At 40.5% G+C, this 22,204-nt stretch overlaps 1 protein-coding gene across 1 annotated transcript in view; it reads left to right on the forward strand.

Annotated features, from left to right (window-relative positions):
- Nucleotides 1-22,204, forward strand: part of LOC126484957 (uncharacterized) — a 299,272-nt gene that overhangs the window by 154,201 nt on the left and 122,867 nt on the right. The window lies entirely within an intron of this gene.

Below are 22,204 nucleotides of genomic sequence, written 5' to 3' on the forward strand. Positions count from 1 at the left end.
CATGGCGTTTAGCAAAAAGTGGATGTGTTTTACTATGAAAAGGCAGATTGTTAGTGGCTTAAGTTAAGACATAAAAGGTTGCGTCAGTGTTTCATTAAAATATAGACTATGATGAACGGAAAATGAGAGTTGCACACAGAGATATAAAAACAGATACACAGTTGCTAAAGTAAAATGGAGTGGCCTATGTCTAACTTATTAAAAGAGATACATGGATCAGCGAAGAGATGAGAAAGGAAATAGACTGCCAGAGACCAGGATATCAGTGGAATGTAGCTTTTAAAGGTGGTGAGTAGTAGGAGGTTTGTAGGTGGATGTTTGGTGAAGGGATGGGGGAGGAGTGGAGACAGATGTGAGTCTTGAGGAGGCCATCCAGCGTCTCATTCGCAGTCCTTGCATATTTCGCCGATTGCTCTTTCCTTCTTGCAAGGTTGAACAGTCTTCTTAACAGCCTCCGTTGCGATTTCAGGCTATTGCTTCACCGAGGTACGTTACCGTTCTTGCACTTCTTGGTGATATGACAGTTATTTAAATACAAAGTCACAATGGCTAACGTCATTTTGTCTGAAGTTTCTCCGAGATCTACTCGATTCCTAACCATAGTTTTGTATTGAGATAAGCATGAGTTGAGGTCTTTCCTATAAGAGTCCCGGTCTGTTTTCCAAGGATTCCTGCAGGTAATGGTCTGTATAATACCTATTTCAACCTCAGCAATGAAATATATGTGGTTAGATAAGAATGGCTCCAATGCCACATGCCATTTTTTGATAAAGGTAGCCACTAGAATGGACATTCGCCAGATATACTGCAACGTACCTCGCCAGCAGAACCAGTGGGAAGAGCAAGCGGAATCTGAGGTGTCCCATCCGACGCGCCATATTCTCCGCCAATGCTAAAATCCTGAAGCAGCATCCTGCGAACTGCTAACCGTGGCCAAAAGGTCTTCAGATAACTCGAATTGCTGTTAGCTCCTCCTGCGTCCGCACCCAATCAATCAAAGAAATGGTTGAAATGGCTCTGCGCACTATGGGACTTATCATCTAAGGTCATCATTCCCCTAGAACTTAGAACCACTTTAACCTAACTAACCTAACATCACACACATCCATGCCCGGGGCAGGATTCGAACCTGCGACAGTAGCGGTTTCGCGGTTCCAGACTGAAGCACCTACAGCCGCTCGGCCACACCAGCCGGCCCCATTCAATCCATCATAGAACTAATAACTTGCTAGTTAAACGTAAAATCACGCACTGAAAGCCAAACCAAGGCTGATACCTTACTGAGCTGTGGAGGTAACTTTTCAAAACAAATGACAACCGTGCTACATGCTGCGCGAAATTACTAAAACGCGAGATTAGTCTCTTAAGCAGAAAAACAAGTGCGTAATTTAAGAATTAAAATACGGAAAAAAACACAGAGCTCTGCGGAGGATCCCTTTGTTTTTTTATCAGTCCACTCAATCTTCAGTATACATCTGTAACTCCACATCTCCTGCACTTCGATAATCCTGTTGTCACCGTTTCCACAGCCCATGAATTACTTCTACACAATCCTTTGCTTCACATGCTTGCTTTAAGAAATATTTTCGGTAAATTAAGGTCCATGTTCGATAATAGTAAACTAGCACTGACTTTTCATCCCACTCCTGAATCTTTCTTGTATTCCTGTAAGTGCTTCTTCCGTGTACAGATCGAACGGTTGGGGAGAAAGAGCGCATCTCTGTCTGGAAACGTTCTCAACGCGAGTGCTTTGTTCTTGGCCTGCCATTCTCAGTTTTCCTCTCTGTTCTTGTGCGTGTTACCCGTCTTTCCACACAGCTTAAAACTACTTACCTCAGAATTTAGAACATCCTGCTGTCTTTAACTTTATCGACCGCTTTTTAGAGGTTAAATAATCCTATGAAAGTGTATTTTTAAGTTTTATTTCCATTATCAAGCTTAAGATCAAAAGCACCTCTCCCGCACATTTATCTTTCTCCAAAGCCAAAGTGATCGTAAGAGTTTTTAAATTTTCTTTCCCATTCTTCCGTATATTGTTGATTCCAGAAATTTTGATGCATTAGGTTTTAAGAGGATTACGTGTTAATACCTTCGAGACTTTATGGATGTGTTTTCCAGAAAATTAGACGGTATGTCGCAAGTCTTAGACTTTATACGCCGGTTGAATAGTCGTTTACTTACCACTTACCCTACCAATTTTGATAATTCATTATATTAATTTCCATGGGAATGATTGTGCCCCACGACCGTGATGTAATCCAGGACATAATGAAATTCTCTTTCTGTAGTTAATGTCATCTGCATTTTTATTGCTTTGCAGATCTAGATTTGAAGTAACAATGCAGTGACGATAGCTGCACTTTAAATTGAATTCTAGGTCTTCAAAAAAGAGAGATGATACTGTGACGCTGCCGACCTTTCTGTCCTGGATTTTAATAATTTCGACGGAATGTTATCTACCTTTATGTCTGTCTAATTCTGTCTGTAATCTTGAAATTCTGACTATAATGTTGGATCCTTTTCCTTCCGCACCAACACCCATTCTTTGTCCCATCGAGTCCATACACCTCGTTCCTCTTATACTCTCTTCTCTGCGTTTAACAGTGGAATTCCTTTGGCACCTATTCATCCCCGAGACTTTTAAGCACATCATTATCCGCGCACTCAATTCTGCATCACACAACGTGAACCCTCCTCCACATTTTCCTATCACAAGCAGAGTTATGTGCATTTACAGAGAACTATTGTGCAAATGTGGCCGATGATAGCTCTTAATGGTCTTCCTTTTTACGTCATGTAGACAAGGAACTCGGAAGATTGCTGCATAAAAAGTCAAATTAGACCTGATGAAATTGGAAACACGATAGGGAGGAAGAGAAAAGAGGAAATTACGAGTTTCCCAATCAGAAGCAATACGCTGTCGTAGGTAGCTTTTGGAATGAGACAGGCCCATAGGGGCGCTTCAGATTAGCTAACAAGGTCGGGCAGGGTTCTGACGTAACGGCGGAGACTCCGACACTCCTCTCAAACTGGAGCAGCTGGTCCCAGCCCCTGGAGAAGGCTGGCGCGTCCATGGAGCTTGCGTATAAATACCGGACGGCGAACTGGAGGGCTCACTCGCAGTGCAGCGTCTGTCTCCTACGCAACATGAAGGTAAGACAGCCGCGGAGAGAGTCCGTCGCCAAGGCACTGATCGTTATACGCTTCTCCCACTGTCAGTACCTGAGGAGGATTCGTAGGTTACATGACCGAAATTCTAATACAGATCACACACAGTTTACATTTTCATATTTTGAGGGCCACATACAGAATTACGTCTTAACCGATAGTCTGAAGATACTAGGGAACTTCATATTCTTCCGAATTCTGTGTAATTTGTAGTCGAATATAGATAGGAGGGGAAACAATTCACTTATTCATTACGTTGCTAAGGATTGCACACACTTAGAAATAAGGATAAGCGGTGATTAAAAAGATTCCGTTTGGGAGCCGCGCAGTCCAGACTCGGTATGCCAATCACACAAAATCTCCGTGAGCTCTGAGACAATCATCCCACAAACGTACCAGGTCGAAGATACCCGTTAGGTAAAATACCGTGTCCTGCTGCGTGAAGAGGTCTGCAACTGCTTGACGCACGATCTCAGCCGACATGAATCATCGCCCCTCCAAAGCATTTTTTTTAAGGGATCGAAGGTTTGATAATCACATTGGGAGAGATCACCGACAATAGATTGGGTGCTCGAGAGTCTTGTTGGCGTAACTACAGCTTTACGATGTTTTCGCTATGGAAGCGTGCGTTATTTGGTAACAACGTTGCCATAATCTACGTTTCCGCATTTACCACACGCACGTCGGAGACAAACAAATGCCACCCTAACCCCTTGCCTACATTTTGGTGCTTTTATACCCGGATCGGTCAGACGCTACGTTGCATATACGCTACAGCAACGCGCTCAAACTGATGACAGTCTTATACAGGGTGGCCAGAAACAGTTTAAAAAGTATGTAAGGGTGTTCCAGGTGAGGTTGTGCACAGACACAATACCTCATAAAAAAAATCGACTCGTTGCGCCGGTTACGAATTACTTAGCACGGAAGTAAGCACATCAGGTTGCTGCGAGCGCTAATTAACGTACTCGCACTCGCAAAAATACGACGATGCACAGACTTTAACGCGTCCCAGGGTTACCACTTGTTCAGACGCTCATTACCGGCTATAAACTCTTTCTCGGCAGCGATAAATTTGACGTAGATGAGAAACAGCTACATTTGTTCGGTTTGACGAAATCGAACAAAGAACACGATTGGTGACACTGTCTCAGGCAGTCTGCTTGAATTTACATTTGGCGACGACCTGATTGGTTAACTTCGATGCTAAATAAATCGGTGACTGTGGAACGTGTTGAAATTTTTTCTGAACAATTAGTTCTTCGCATTACCTTTATAAACTTTTGACACTGTTTTTGGCACCCTGTTTAACGTGAATTGCGGGGAAAATTATAAGAGATAATAGCAGTATTTATATTAGTTCACGATAGTAACGAAGACAGATTACAGCATGGTAGATTGAAACTGAGCTCACCGACAGCAATAGAGGTCAGCGAAGATACGGAACATGGAGATAAAGTAAAATAATGAAGAGGAGGACGAAAGAAAGTGTCGTCACTCTCTGAGAACTCAAAAGAGAAGGTAGTAGGACTGTCAGGAGATGTACTTGCTTTACAGTTTGATATACAGTAATTGACAGTAACTGCTATTTTTTAGGTAAAAGTTAAGAGCCTGACGGAAGGAAGTGCTTCAGCAATTTCTTAAATGGAATGGAGCACTGAATTTGACACACAGGGCACGACAGCCTCTTCCAGGCGCCGACAGTAACAACAGAGAGAACTTGACGAAGTTTGTCTTTTATGGATAGGCAGAACTACGATAGTAGATAAGTGAGAAATTCTTTTGTGATTATGGTGCGATATTTGTTCACCTTGTCTGGCCGCAACCATGCTAACTGAGCATGTGTAGGACTGATATGGTCAAATGGAGGGAAGTTGCAGATTTTGCGGACAAAAGTTGTGATGGTTTATGACGTCTTTCATCGTGACTGTGTCAAGCCCTCAGGTATTTCACTGACAATAGTTTATGGCTTTCGTCATAATTACAGCTCTGGTATCTCTGTAATTCAGTTAACTCTCTCTCTCTTTCTCTCTCTGTATGTGTCAATGTGTGTGTATTCCGGTCTAACCCGTCTACAGCGTGCCCCCCCCCCCCCCCAAACAAAAGAAAACAACACCGACAAACTTGAGGGACAGGTCCTTATACAGAAATAAGCAAAAAATAATCTAGTAAACCTAGGCTGTGAAATGCATGCCTTATGAGCTGCGAGCTCTTGTTCATCTACGCTACAGTGAAACACATGCTTTCTACTGAACAAGTGCTCATAATTTTTAAGGTATGCATCTTAGAGCACATGTTTACTAGGCTTTTTTCTTGTTTTGGTGCAGACTACCTCCTCCCAAAATATGCAAACCAAAGAGCCCACAGTAGAAGAGTTGTATTTCACAGTATCGAAGATGAACAAGTGCTCATAGCCCTTGTTTACTAGACTTGTTTTTTGGGACACCCTATATCTGCTAGTGAGTGTGTAGCTATTTTGGAAGACAATGAATAGTTGTCCGTAGAAGATTCTACACGGAAATCTAAACTCAAAACGAATGTAAATTCCATAGCACAGCATATGTGCAGTTTTAGTTTCATACAGTCTGACAGACTCTGTCAACTGCGAAGTAAGAATCTCTGTTATTATTTGACATACTAACACAGATTTCGCAGTTGATTGAGTCTATTAGTCTGTATAAAGTTACCTTTACCGTAAAGCACAGAGAAATATATTTAGTGCTGCAGCAGGATTTCCGTGAAACTGAGTACATTACTACTTGTGTCGTTAGATTTTTTATGAAACATTAATCTTAAGTCCTCAATTTTTCTATTATCATGAAAAAATTGTTTGTAGTACCATTCAGTTGTGTTATACCGTAAACGATAGTCTGCCGATACTCTATAACCTACTTTTTAAATAAACCACTGTTTGGTTAATGCCTTTTTTCCACAATGATTTAATTAATAGAGCTACATGGCCACAGACGCTTCTCTAAGTTTATCGATGCAATGAGAAGTTAACAGAAACACTGAGAAGTTTAGAACTTTTTTCTGCAAAATATATTTTATGACGTACTTGAACACTGATAACGATGGAAAGAGTACTGACGCTATTTTAAGTAGCCCAGTAGAGAAAGGGAGAAAGACATTATTTAATCTCTTACATTATGGGTATGTAGTAACATAGCACTTTTCCAATATCTATCGAAATTTCCTCAGTTACTCATGTTACGAGTTCAAGTCGATCACAGACAAATGCAGTAAGACTCTGTTCCTTTACAGACGTAACTACAGAAAAAATTTTCCCGTTGGTGTTCTGTAATTCACTAGAAGTCAAAACCATAGTGGTCACAAAACGAGTAATTGACTTCTAAGGGAAGTAAATACAAGATTTTATAAACAGAACAGTTTGAAGTGAAAATGATCTGCCAATGCTTGCTATTAGTTTACTAACATATACCATTCCTGATTTTGATGGATAGTCACTTAAAGTGACACCCATTTGTCGAATTTCCTTTGAATCATGTGTCATTCTCACTAGATTGAACATTCTACTGCTGGTTAAAAACACTAAGGCAAGAAAATATTTATCTTGTTAACTCTAGGGAATGTATTAAATTCAGACTGCAAGCACCTTATAAACGAGGAAAGTTGTCATGTGGTTCTCAAACAACACAATGCAGGTAATCCACTGGTTACCGTTGTGGGCTGTTTGGTGGAACCCCCCCCCCCCCCCCCCTTCCCCCCGTAGTCTTCTGAAGTAAATTTGACAATGAAGCTCTGAACTAGTGACGTGCCTGGTTAATGGAATTATGTTAGTTTACTGTCTATTGTCCAATTTAGTTGTCTACGTCCGACATATACATTTACATTATTACTCTGCAATTCACAATTTAGTGCCAGACAGAAGGATCACTGAACGACTCTCAAGCTAGTTCTGTACCGTTCTATCCCAAAGAACGTGCTCGAAAGGCAAACATAAATGTTACGCTGCGAGTTCTGATTTTTCTTATATTAGTGTGACGATCATGTCATTCTATGTGGGATCAACAAAATATCTGCAACTCTGGGGAGAAAGTTGGTGGCAGAAATTTCATGTGAAGATACAGCCTTAACGAAAACCGGTTTTGTTTTAAGGATTGCCACCACAGTATTAATAATAAAATAATGATTGTCATATATGAATGTATACCATGTAAATTACTATTATATACACAGGTTCCCTTTAACAGAACATGTTTCCTGCGCATCATTATTTGTATAAAATTCTAACATTTCAGTTGTAGTAGACGGTTGTAATGACGTATGATAAACGGACAAAATTTGTCTTTTGACAGGTGTACGTCGTCCTGTCAGCGCTCGCTCTGTGCGTCGTCGCCGAGCCGCCAGTCGACCGGTCGTACCTGCCTCCCAGCTCTGAGTACGGACCTCCCTCGGCCTCCTCTCTCAGCTCTCAGTACGGCGCCCCAGCAGCCAACGGCCTCAGCACTCAGTACGGAGCTCCTGCGCTGACAGGCGCTGCTTTTGGCCGCTCAGGCGCTTCCAGCCAGGGTCCAGCGGCTCGTGTCTCCTCCAGCTTTGGAAGCGCCTCCTCCAGGAGGTTTGGAGCCGGCAGGAGGATCGGAGGTGGTCTCTCCACTCGCTATGGTGCTCCTTCGGCGGCTGGCCGTACCATGGGCTTCGGCGGACTCGGCCTGTCCACACAGTATGGCGCTCCTTCTTACTCTGGTGACGCGCTCTCCACTCAGTACGGTGCGCCCTCTGGTAACGCTGGTGGCCTTTCTCCAGTGTATGGAGTGCCCGGATACGGCTACGGTCGCGCTGGAGTCCAGGAGGATCCACTTGCAGTAAGATTATCTTCTGTTTGTCATAACGTCTCCAATTTGTAAATCTTCCGATGTCTCATATACTGATAGGAGTTATATGCTAAACAAGAAAGAAGTTACGATGAAATGTTAAATTTACGTAACTAAAATGTCAGTAAGCAGTCAATGGAGTATGCAGTGTTTAGTGCAGTTTTGTGAATAGAAATCCTAATCACGTATGATGTGTTTTTATGTGACACATAACACTCATTTTTATCATTAACTGATTAAATAACTTCCTTGGTGAAATTGTTGTAGTCACCTCCAATTCTCTTCCAAGGTGGGGGATCTATATCATATAATAACTCTTTACAAAAACTCATAATGTGTTACTGGAGAGAGATGCGAACTTCAGTAAAAACATAAAAATTATTCCCTGAGGAATTGTTAATATTTCAGTATAAAACGATTTATATCGCTGTCTTTCACATTCATAAATATGTCCTCACTGATCTACAATTAAACACTGACTTCCTAAACATTGCAAAATGAAATTTTTTCTATCTTTCACATTCATAAATATACCCTCACTGGTCTTCAATGAAACATTCACTTCTTCACATTCACATTGAATGAAAATATTCACTTTCTAATGAAGGCAATACTTAAAAAAGGAAAATCTTGCAGTCAATGGTGTATGCACTGTATAGTGCATCTTTGTGAATAGAAATCCTAACCACATATCAAGTATTTTAAACGATTTCTTTTTACTATTTTCATGTCTTTCAAAATTGCATCTTCACAATAAAGGGAACAAAACTGGGTTATGGTCAGGAGCATCAACGACGTAAAAGACTAAAAATTAAAGATGCTCTACTAAGATCGACATCTAGAGTGGCGTTAACATATATTCAGCACCATACATACCTAGAATAAATATTTGTTGATTTATGGTCATGTATACCTCCCTTTGTCGCAGTTAGTAATTGATTTGCTCTTCCTTTCAATGAAAATGAATTTTAGGCTAGTGCTGATTGTAGGAAATGCTGCAGAAATGATGATTACTTAAAATTTATTGAAAAGCCATTTGAATACATTATTACTTATGGTAGCCATATTAGAATATCTGGCTTTCAAACGTTAAACAATTCAATTAATTAAAACAAATATACTTACTAACCAGCTGTTAATGTGCAAAAGCACTAAAGCAAAACTATTTTTTCTCACCAGGAGCCGGCCAACTACGAGTTCAGCTACTCGGTGCAGGACGGCGAGACGCTGAGTGACTTTGGACAAGAGGAGTCCAGGCAGGGGGAGAGCGCCCAGGGCCAGTACCGCGTGCTGCTGCCCGACGGCCGCAAGCAGATCGTCTCCTACGAGGCGGACGAGGGCGGCTACAGGCCCACCGTAGAGTACCAGGACACCGGACTCACCGCCTACTCCGCCGGCGGATAAGGCTACGGCAGGGGGCGCGCTGGATCTGGAGCTCGAAACGGTGGATACCACTACTGAACAACTACTGGACTGTTCAGAATGACGAAACTAAACGATGCTGCCATCTAATGCACAACGTATGAAACTCATTCTAGAGACATATAGATATAGTATTTATAAAGAATTGATGTTACATTGCAGATCATAGAATGAATGTTTGATGTATGTATCTCCATTAGAGCTCGGTACGTTTTGTATTTTGTGTATGAAAATGAATAAATTGTTCTAAAAGTCAGTTATTCTGATCTCAGTTTTTCCTGCATCTTGTACGCTATCATAGACTTATATTATACACACTTACATTCACAGCATATATATTTCATAGCAATCAGTGACAGCACAAAAATGAAAAACAGTATATGCAGAAAGTTTCATCTGCCTCTTGATAAACTCCCTTAGATATGAAGGCTTCATGCATGTGTACTACAGATTTCGGACGTCGGTTGCTCTTCACTGAAAATTTCATGAGACATATTTGTAATCAGTATGCAAATCCCAGAACAAGATTTTTATTCCATACAGCCATGCAGATGACAGTATATTAGAAAAGTGTTAATCTCATATAATAACATAAATGAAATGATAGTATCTATTTTCTAAGTTTGAACCACTTTCCTTTACAATCAGTTGATGCTCATTACTGTTGAAGATAGCTAGCTTAATCATTGCTTCCTCGTTCTTTGGGCTGTTACTGTCAGTATTTGCACAAACTCACGACGACAGAATGCAGTGTACATTGTGAATAACAGTTCTTTGTAAGCCAGGTTTAGCAACTGGCTATGAATTGCTTTCTGTAACGGGTAGCGGAGGTCACGAATGTCTGTAAAATGACTGAAGTCGTCAGAAAGCGAAAAAACGTTGTTCTGTAATCATGTCACCTATATTGTGAAGTAGAAGTGGTGGAATGAAACGTTTCGCACTTAATTCAGTACGTCACACTGTATGAATACAAAATAGTACAGTCTGCGATATTCCTGAGCTGGTGAGAAACAATGACTAACATCTGGAGCTGCGAAAACAATCGTTGAAATTACCATCATGCTTGGTAAAATTTGAAAGATCATTTCCTTCCAGTGTAGGAACCTCAGTGAGCCCAAATCGTATGCAAGAAATCATATTTTTAATTGCTTCTTTTGTGTTTCTATTAAAGATATCACAGCATTCATCACGCCTTGCACATATTTTTGATTGAATGATTTTAATAGAACATTCAGAACTATTGCACAGTCTTCGGGCGTAAGTTCTAGAAACTTTTATTTAATAAATGTAGGGTTAGCACGGTATTTACGCACATTTGCACTATTTTCTTGATATGGAATGCAATTTTGCTGATTAAATTGTGCAGTTTTGCGTGACTTCGGTATTATTTCCGGTTTTTAATATTGTTTTCGCTTTCATATTCCTGAAAGTAAGAAACAGCGACGAGGCAGAACATTTTGGCCACCTACCTCATAGCCAGTATTTCCACCTTTGCCAGGGATAAAAGCGGCGACGCGCCTTAGCATGGAAGCAATGAGGTCTTGCTAGACTGCTGGAGGGAGCTGGCACCACATATGAACACACAAGTCACCCAATTCCCGTGAATTATTGGGAGGGGGCGATGAGCACTGACGCCACGCTCAGTCACATCCCAGATGTGTTTGATCGGGTTCAGGTCTGGCGAGACGGCGAACCAGCACATCAACTGAAAGTCCCCCCTGTGCTCTTCAAGCCACTCAGTCACACTCCTGGTCATGTGACATGGGATATTATCTTGTCGAAAAATGCCACTGCCGACTGGAAACATGATCGTCATAAAGGGGTGTACAAGGTCTCCAACCGGTACACGATACTCCCTGACTGTTATGGTGCATTGCACGAGCCCCGCTGGAGCCATGGATACCCACGTGTATGTTTCCCAGAGTATAATGAAGCCACCGTCAGCTTGCCTCCCCCTAGGAATACAGGTGGCAAGAAGCTGTTTTCCTGGATGACGCTGGATTGCGTCCTCCAATCGTCATGATGTTGAAGGTATTGGGGTTCATTAGATCATGCCAACGTTTAGTGCCGATTGGTACGCCCGCAATTCAGTCGTAGTTGTCGATGTCGTGGTGTTAACAGTGGCACCTGCATGGGTCGTCGGATGTGGAGGCCCATCGTTAAGAGTATTCTGTGTAGTGAGTGTTCACACACACTTGCACTCCGCCCATCATTAACGTCTGATGTTAGTTCCTCTACAGTTCGCCGCCTGTCCTGTTTTAACAGCCTACCCAGCCTACAACGACCGATATCTGTAATGACGTGTGGCCACCCAACCGCACGACGTCTAGACGTGGTTTCACCTTGGTTTCGGCACGTGTTGAAGACACACACAATAGCATTCCTCGAACACCCGACAAGTCGTGCAGTTTCCCATATGCTCGTACCGAGCCTGTGGGCCGTCACGATCTGCCCTCGCCGCTTGGGGTAGCCGAGCGATCTAGGGCACCTTGTCACGGTCCGCGCGGCTTACCCCATCGGAGCTTCGAGTTCTCCATCAGGCATGGGTGTATGTGTCGTCCTTAGCGTAAGTTAGTTTATGTGAGATTAAGTAGTGTGTAAGCTTAGGGACCTATGACCTCAGCAGTTCGGTCCCATTAGACCTTACCACAAAGTTCCAAATTTCGATCTGCCCTCAGCCAAACTCAGATTGATAGTGCAATTTCCCCATTCTACTCACGTACAGCACGCTCGCTGATACTACATAAATCGCGCGTGCCTGACTAGCAGTCATTCCTCGCCAGGTGACGCTGCTACTGTCTGGACATGTTTATATCGATAGCAAGTCGACGGTCATAATTTTCTGGCAGATCAGTGTGTATTTACAACTAGTTTTGTGTTGCAGTGAGAAGTTAGTAAAACTCTGACTATTCTGAACAGAAACAACTGCAAGGTTGCTGAAGAATGCTGAAGAATGTTGAAGTTAAGAATAAAACGCGAAGCTTAATTCTGAAGATTTAATAAACTGAAAGTGACGATCATATAAATTCCTTTGAACATAGGCCCCTACCTGGTGATATGAAATGAATGAATAAATACAGGACATTTTAGTGCGCTGCTTTATGTAGTATGATCTACAAATGAAAAACGATTGTTCAGAATCACTAAAAACGAACGTAAACTGAAAGTATTTGTGTAACTCCGACAATACTACAAATTTTTACGTCAAAAAAAGGGCTTAATTTCGAAATTATGATGCTGATTGCAAAATTTATTAAAATATTTATGTTTTCCTAGACATCTTGCAGCAGCTGTCAAATGGTTTTAAAGTTCTTTGTGGAAAGTAAGATATCACTCCTTTTAATGAAACCAATTGAATGCATATTCCAAACCAATGTGAGCAATATGAGACTGTATTTCATAGTCCCCCAACACTTGCGTAATTTTGTGAAGCACAGAATCTCCATTTTTTAAAAGAAAAAGTCACTGGGTTATGATAGTAATTTTTAATCTGAAAATATCACTGTGAAGTTTCTTTTGAATGCTCCACATAATCTGTCACTCTTATATTTTATATAATTTTTACGTGACAATTATCCTGACATGAATGAAAGCATACTGTAAAGAAAGAAATTTTTCCAGTAGTTATTTATTGTCAGTAATCTACAAAGGAAAAGAATTGGTGTGTAAAAATGCAGTACTAGTAATATGAATGAAAAGAAATTATGTATTAATTAGTGTAACGAACTTTTATGTTTAAGAAAATTAGATGTCAGCTGTCTGCGTGAACCTAACAACTTTACTAGTCACCATCTCTACGCAATATGATCACGCAGTAACAGTTCGTCACGATGGAGTTTGAGATACGGCATCCAGCTACAGGTTGCGATGTTGTTGACTGTCCATTAGCAGGGCGACAGGTTCATGGAGCCAAGTGCACGTTGATAATAATTGATAGTAATGGGAATTACATAGATTCATATATTTCCAGTGAAAGGCACAATAGTTGTTGTGTTGACAGGCGGTGGTCGGTACACTGAGACGCAGTCTGGTCTCAGATGGGGGAAACGTGGTCACCTCGCCACCCCCCCCCCCCCCCCCGTACATAAATAGTGTACTCCATACCGCGGCTTATGCGAAAGGAATGGGCAATTTGGAAAAGGAAACGGACCGACATGGCTCAGCCTCCCCCCTTTTTCTGATAGAACTAATTAAGTTGACTTGACGAAAACCCACAACAATTTACTTGTGCAGATATTCTGTAAAAGAAATTACCAGGACTATGTTTCTGCTTGTTCTCACAGGGGCAAGGAGACGCAGAGCCTATTTACTAGTATAGCCTGCCCCTCTCCCTCTCTTGGGGCTGCCCACGAAACTTCGCTCCCTTACTTTAACTTTATGGTCCTTATGACCTTTGAAACTTACTATGGACGTGCTCGATACTGCATCTCCCCCTCCTCCAATTCTGACGAATAATTTCTGGACTAACCTGCTTTGAAAGAAGATAATTAATAGACCGTAAGTTAATTGAAGGGAAATTAACCTGATAAACATATATAAGCGGCTCTTGGGAGGCTTTACGAGACTCTTGGTGGGACGTCTCGCATGTGAAATTGAGCCGGAAATCGAAAGATCACACTTCCTTTGAGATCAGTGCTGCCTTCAATTTATGATTTACTCACTTCGCAAAGTATGGTTGCAGAAAGTACGTAGTGGGGTGATACGGTTGTCAGAATTCAAATATATGTATATGTAAACAGTTTGTAAGTGAAAGGAGTAGTCGTAGATGGTGCGAAGGTAGAAAAAATGTTTAGAAGATGGCGAATGGTCGAAGGAGGTAGGAGGTATTGCCCCGCTTCTGGGAATCAACCAGCAGGAATGGGAAGAGACCTGTTCCCTTGTAATAACCTCTGTTTAATCCCGGCAATTCTAGGCTCAAGATCTTGTTTCCACTTCAGATTAGTAAAGAGTTCAGGGATCTCTGTCAACAACTCTGTTTTCCAGTCCACAGAAGAACCCCCCTCCACCTCCTCCCTGGTGCTGGTGACTCGGGACCTAGCTTCGAACATAAGGCTTAAGGCTTCCGCCATCTGATTATCAGGGCCGCTAATATGTCTGACCTTAAAACGAAAGGTGGAAATCTGCCCAGCGCACTATTCATCCAGTCTTCAGGGGACATGTCAGAACGTAACTCAGGGCCTAGTTATCGATTTCTAGAAGAAATTCGCTGTGCTGAAGGTAAAACACAAATTTCTCAAGGGCAAAGACAACTAGCAATTCTTCCCATTCACAAACGGAACAATTAATTTCAGGGGGTTACATCTTACTGGAAGTGTAAGCTCTGGGATATCGCTCCGCGTTTTTGTTCTGCAGAAGAGCGGTCACAGTCAAACAAGTGGATGTATCCATTTGGACAACAAACAAGCGCTGAATATCGGGAGTAGACAAAATGGGGGGATTATGAAGGGCCACTTAAACAGTATCCAAGGATATCTGATGACTCCCGTCCCAGTGCAAATCAATTCTGTTCTTACAGTGTATAAATGGGCCGAACTAAAAAAGCAAAATTTGGAGCAAACTTACGAAAAAACTGGCCCTACCAATAAATCTAGCTACAGCCTTCTTATTTCTGGATGCAGGGAATCTATCAAAGTACCAAGTTTGATTTTGATAGATCCTGGTAGCCTTGGCAGAAACTAAATGGCCTAAAGCTGATATCTGTGGATATGCCCCTAAGACGCTCCAGGTCCTTAAAATGATCAGCGAAGGTGGCATTATAAACCTTCAAATCGTTTAGGTAGTTACATACACATTTAAACTTCAGATCCCCCATGACACAGTCTAAAAGGTGTGACAAAACAATCTCACCAGTGTCCATGCCAAAAGGAACCCTGTTGAACTCATATAAATTCCAGTCTGTACAGAATGCACTAATATATTTATAATCCTCAGATAAATTAATCTGATAATATGCCTGATTAAGATCAAGAACCGTACAGAACTCGGCCCCAGCGAACCACATAAAACAAATGTTTAAATGAGACAAATTACAGAACCTCCAACAATCTTATGGTTAACTAATTTGTCGTCAACCACTGGACGGAACTCCCCACTCTTGGCTTTAGGTACTAGACATACGAACGATGCATAGGGCGCTATAGAGGGTCTGATAACTCCATACCATAATCAAGGATCGTAAGCTCTTCATTTTTGGAGGTGATTATACTGAGCCTGTCTAACTGGCACGTCTTCAGTAAGGATGATCTTGTACTGAATCATATTCACTATGCAAAGTTTATCAGTTAAGACCTCTGAGAAATCACTAAAAACCTGCAACAATTAATGAGTCTCGTCTGAACCTAAGTGGTTGACCTCAAATTTCCCAAAGGGGCACAACGCGGCAAACATCCAAAGAACTATGACCGGAACACAAGGCAAACTTCTCAACAAGAAGCTTGAAATAGATAACCCTCTCCCCAAAAACCCAATATTCACCCAGCATTCTGCATAAAACAACCTCCCAAAAATAAAATTGAAATAGCTCTGAGAGGTAGGGCGAAGTCAAAGTAATTTTCAGATAACCTTGTATTGCAAATACCCCAGGTAGTCAAGAAGTGCCCTGGTCTTTGTCTAGAGCCTTTGATAAGTAATCAAAACGTCTTCGTTCCTGGATGAGAAACCAGCGACTGCTTGAATTTTGATTAATATCATTAGTGACCGACGATTCCTAGCGTAAGAATACAGCGTCATTCTGCCAACAGTCTTGTCAGAGAGGGCGGAGGAGCGGACAGAGGTTTCGGGCACTGTTGTCCTAGGGATGGGGAACTCGCCCTAAAGGCGAGAGAATCGGCAGTGATCAACGTCATGAGAATGCAGAAGGCAATGGAAATTATCCATTAAAGACACATAACGTGTGGTTTTTAACTGAAAAAGTGTCATGATCATCTCTCCATTGGCAAAAGATTACGGAATAGTATCCCGTTCAGATATCCGGGAGGGGAGTAGTGCCAAGGTGGAGGTGACCATGAGAAAAAGAAACCAACGAAGGGATAACGTTCTACGAGTCGGGTCATGGAATGTCAGAAACTTGAACGTAGTAGGGAAGCTAGAAAATCTGAAAACGGAAATGCAGAGACTCAGTCTAGATGTAGCAGGGATCAGTGAAATGTAATGGAAATAACATAAGGATTTCTGGTCAGATGAGTATAAGGTAATATTAACAGCAGCAGAAGATGTTATAAAGGGAGCAGGATTCGTTATGAATAGGAAGGCAGAGCAGAGTGCGTGTTACTGTGAACAGTTCAGTGATAGAGTTGTTCTCATCAGAATCGACAACAAACCAGCAGAGACAGCGATAGTTCAGGTACACATGCCGACGTATCAAGGTTAAGATGAATAGATAGATGAAGTGTATGAGGATATTTAAAGGGTAATACACAACGTAAAGATAGTCATGTGGGACTGGAATGCAGTTTTAGGGGAAAGAGTAGAAGAAAATGTTACAGTGTAATATAGGTTTGGGAAAAGGAATGAGAGAGGAAAAAGACTGAGTTCTGTAATAAATTTCAACTACTAGTAGACATTACACTGTTCAAGAAAGACAAGAGGTATACTTGGAAAGCGCCGAGTGATACGAGAAGATTTCAATTATATTACATCATGGTCCGCCAGGGATTCCGAAATGCGATACTGGCTTGTAAGGCGTACCCAGAAGCAAATATAGACTCAGATCACAGCGTAGAAGTGATGAAGAGTAGGCTGAAGTTTAAGAGATTAGTTAGGAAGAAAAACTACGCTAAGAAGTGTGATACAGAAGTACTAACAAATGGTTCAAATGGCTCTGAGCACTATGGGACTTAGCTGCTGTGGTCATCAGTCCCCTAGAACTTAGAACTACTTAAACCTAACTAACCTAAGGACATCACACACATCCATGCCCGAGGCAGGATTCGAACCTGCGACCGTAGCGGTCGCGCGGTTCCGGACTGTAGTGCCTAGAACTGTCGGCCAGAAGCACTAACAAATGACGAGATACACTAGAATTTCTTTAACGCTATAGGTACAGTACCAAGTAATAGCTCAGAGTAAACAGTATATTGAAGAGGAACTGAAATCTCTAAAATGGGCAATCACAGAAGCTGGAATCAAAAACATAAGTGCAAAGAAGGTAACTGCGGAGAAACTATGGGTAACAGAAGAAATACTTCAACTGATCGATGAAAGAAGGAAGTACAAAAATGCTCAGTGAAATTCAGGTATACAGAAGTACAGGTCGTTGAGGAATGACATAAAAAGGAAGTGCGGGGAAGCTAAGACGAAATGGCTGAAGGAAAAATTTGAAGAAATAGAAAAAGAAATGGTTGTTGGAAGGACTGACTCATCATATAGGAAACTCAAAACAACATTCGGTGGAGTTAAGAACAAGGGTTGTAACATTAAGAGTACAACAGGAATTCCATTGCTAAATGCTGAGAAGAGAGCGGATAGGTGGAAAGAGTACTTTGAATTCCTCTATGAGGGGAAAGTTTGGTCTGGTGTGAAATAAGAAGAAACAGTGGTCGATCTAGAGGAGATAGGGGATCCAGTGCTAGAATCAGAATTTAAGAGAGCAATGGGGGACTGAAGACCAAATAAGGCAAATGGGATAGATAACATTCCATCGAAATTTCTAAAATCATTGGAGGGGAATGGCAACATAGCGACCATTCCCGTTGTTCTGTAGACTGTATGAGCCTGGCGACATAGCATCTGACTATCGGAAAAATGTAATCCACACAGTCCCGAAGAGTGCAAGGGCTGAAAAGTGCGAGAATTATCGCACAATCAGCTTAACTGCTCATTCAACGAATTACTTACAAGAATAACATACAGATGAATGGAAAAGAAAGCGGAGGATGTGTTACATGACCATCAGTTTGGCTTTAGTAAAGGTAAAGGCACGAGGGAGGCATTCTGACGCTGCGGTTGATAATAGAATCAATAGAATCCAGACCTAAAAAAAAAAAAAGAAAACCACGTTCATTGGATCTGTCGACCTGGAAAAAGCGTTCGACACTGCAAATTGTTGCAAGATTTTCGAAATACTGAGAAAATTAGGAGTCAGCTATAGGGTAAGACGAATAATATACATATTATTTACGCAGAGCCAAGATGGATTAATAAGAGTGGACAACCAAGAACGAAGTGTGCGGAATAAAAAGGTGTAAGATAGAGATGTTGTCTTTTGCCACTACTGCCTAATCTGCATATCGACGAAGTAATGATGGAAATAAAAGGAAGGTAAATGTGCGGAATTGGAATTCAAGGTGAAAGGATATCAATGATAAGATTCGCTGATAATATTGCTATAGTGAGTGAAAGTGAAAAAGAATTGCGTGACCTGCTGAATGGAATGAACAGTTGAATGAGTACAGAATATGAACTGAGAGTAAATCGAAGAAAGACGGAGGTAATGAGAAGTAGTAGGAATGAGAACAGTGAGAAATTTAATATCAGGATTGATGGTCACGATGTAGACGAAGGTAAGGAATTCTTCTACCTGGACGGAAAACTATCCAATGGCGGACGGAGGAAAGAGTACATCAAAAGCAGAATAGCACTGGCAAAAAAGGGCGTTCCTAGCCAAGAGAAGTCTAATACTATCAAATATAGGCCTTAATTTGAAGAAGAAATTTCCGAGACTGCACGTTTGGAGCACCGCATTGTACGGTAGTGAAATATGGACTGTGGGAAAAACGGAGCAGAAGAGACGCAAAGCATCTGTAGCACCAGAAGCAATGGGGAGGTTCTGCGCAGCATCGGAGAGGTAAGGAATATGAGAAAAACACTAACAAGAAGAATGGACGGGACGGTAGGACATCTGTTAGTTGCAAATACCCTTGTCGGCCGTTAGTAGTTTTAGTAATTTCAGTCTATTGTGGCCTTTCTGTTGAATTGTTAGTAGATGAGGGGAAATAATCTATAATATCTGAACATATTATAAAATAAACGATTGGAATACTTAATACTTCAACACACTGAAAAGGAAAACGTGGGATAAAGCTGGTACTTAAGTGACATTAAAACAGTAAACATACATTTTGGGTTATGGAGCTAAAGTCGAACAGTATAAAATGTGGAATAAAGCCCTCCATGGTAACAGTAAAAATTGTTGCAACAAGTACAGCTTGTTAATTAGCAGACATTGGACTGAACGTTTTGTAACTAGTTGCCATGGCAGGTAAACAAGGTGTTGGGCGTGCCACTTACTCGGCGAGAGTAGCGTGATACACACTCAACTATATTAAAGAAACTTTTGTTTTGTAACTGTAGTTTTTCGTTTAAGATCAGATCAACATTACCGACCGTAAGTCTACAGATCTCGAGTTCTTTAAGACAACAACTTTACACTCTTTCTTTTCTCTAAGTAGAATTGTTATTTTGTCTACTGTTTTTGGATTGTGTCCCGATATTAATTAATGTTCAGCAAAAGCAGAATTATGAACATAAGCCCCATTCTTCCTTGCAAGTATTCCTTTTATGCTAAAAGCACTACCGGTTTGTCCCATATAAAACACCTGGCAGCTATCGCAAGTTAGTCTGTAATTTCTTGAGGTACGTAAAAGGTCATTGATGTGTCTAAATTATGGATTAATTTTTTTGTAAACTGTTATTAATAGAGAAAACAACCTTGCAGCCATATTTTGTAACTAACAGACACTGAATCGTTTATGATATGTTACCTAAGTAAGGTAGCGAAATACATTTTTCTTTATCAGTATTCTCATTCGTAAGATTACCTAGAGGAAATATATTCTCTTATGTGTTTCGCTTTGAAAATTTTTCCCGCTAACGAGGGTTCACCTCCATTACTAAGGGCCTAAGTTTTAACTAAATTAATGTATTTCTTTCTTTTAAACGATGATAGTGGTGTGACTACAGTACGATGAATAGCTAATGAAAGAAAGCTGTCTTATGGAACTGAGGATGCGTTGTATCCGAAGGTAGAATCTGATCGGTATTTATTTTATCATCTATAGAGCCAAATTTAGGTACAAGGAATTCAGCTCTCGTTTTCTTTTTCGTAAATCGCAAGTGAAAGTAATTTTTCATGAAGATAATTAAACATATCAAAGAGTTTGTTAACCCCTTCATTAATTCCATTGATCGTAATAAAAATATAATCTACGTACCAGGTATACGATTGAATGCCTACTCCTGTAGCAGCAAATTTTTCTTCCAGTGAATCTATAAGTTTCGTGATACGTTCCTCTGTTATATCTTTCTTGAACGCACACAGGCTTGCCTTCACGATTTCTGTAGTTGTTGCAACTGGTACATTAATGTACAAATCAGTAATAACGAACGATATTAAATTTGTCTCCCGGTCAGATTTCAAGTTTTTAGTTTTATTCAACAAGATATGACTATTTTCTGCTAAATAATTATTTTGGAAGACGTTTGATTTTTTAAATCTTTCTTTGAAGAATCCTAGCTTATTCATAGTAATCACTGCTAACCTTGTTGACAATCGGACCAATCGCGTGATAACTCTCATGGGCCTTGAACTAGGAACATAGCGTAGGAACTTGTGGGTTCATGTTACTCAAGTGTTTCTTATGGAAAGGTCTTAACAGATATTTGGCGTCACCTACAGCACATGTAAGTTCCATTTGTACGGTGGAAGTGGGATTCTCTTCCAGTTCGGAGAAATTATTTTCCTCAGAATGTTCTACAGTTTTAGAAACATATTTCTTTTTATTGGTAATAATTGTGGATTACCTTTGTAAGATTTTATTTCAAAGGTTTCATTTTGCTTTCGTTTAGAACCAATATTTTTAATTATTCTTAGATCTTCATTTTGTGGAGACTGACCGTTAGAGTCATTTCTACTGAAAATGTTAGAGATATCAATGGCTATTCTAATCTGCTGTGAATTGTTTTACTTTTGTACTATAGAGAGCAATCTTAAGATCTACATTGAGGTTTACTACTACATTTTGATCTGTAATATTAGGCATTACATAAATTTTCTTAAACCTGGTATTCTTCTCTTTTGTAAATTTTATTTGTGTCTTATTTGACACTTGACATAAAAAAAGAAAATAAAAAGTTTGAAAAGTAACCAATAGACAAAATTAATATTGTCTGATATTATTAATCTGTACACTAATGTACTAGTTCAAACAACTGCAGAAATCGTGAAGGAAGACATGTGTGTCTAAAGAAAGATATAACAAAGGAATAAATTACGGATCTTGTACTCTTACTGAAAGTGGTTGCTACATACCACTAATTTGAATTTAATCGAAAACTATTTCAGCAACCAGATGTGCTTGCAATTGATATTTCGTTGGCAGACTTGCTAGCAGACAGTTTTACAAATTCAGTAGAAGAAAAATTTGCTGCTACAAGACTAGGCATTCAATCGTACATTTGGTATGTAGATTATATTTTTATTACGAACAATGGAAGTAATGAAGGGGTTAACAAACTCTTTGATATATTTAATTATCTTCATGGGACAATTACTTTCACTTCAGAGTTACGAAATGAAAAACGAGAACTGAAATACATAAATTTCGTTCTGTAGATGACAAAGTAAATGCTGATCTGATCGTGCCTTCAGATTCAACGCATCCTCAGTCCCATAAGAAAGCTTTCTTTCATTCAGCTATTCATCATGCTGTAGTCACACCACCATCATCGTTTAAACTAATGAAATAAATTAATTTAATTAAAAAACTGTGGCCTTTGATAATGGTAATGAACCCTCATCAGTGCAAAAACTTTTCAAAGCAAAAATAAATAAGAGCATC

This window comes from Schistocerca serialis, chromosome 6, assembly GCF_023864345.2.
Source record: "Schistocerca serialis cubense isolate TAMUIC-IGC-003099 chromosome 6, iqSchSeri2.2, whole genome shotgun sequence".
Lineage (NCBI taxonomy): Eukaryota > Metazoa > Arthropoda > Insecta > Orthoptera > Acrididae > Schistocerca > Schistocerca serialis.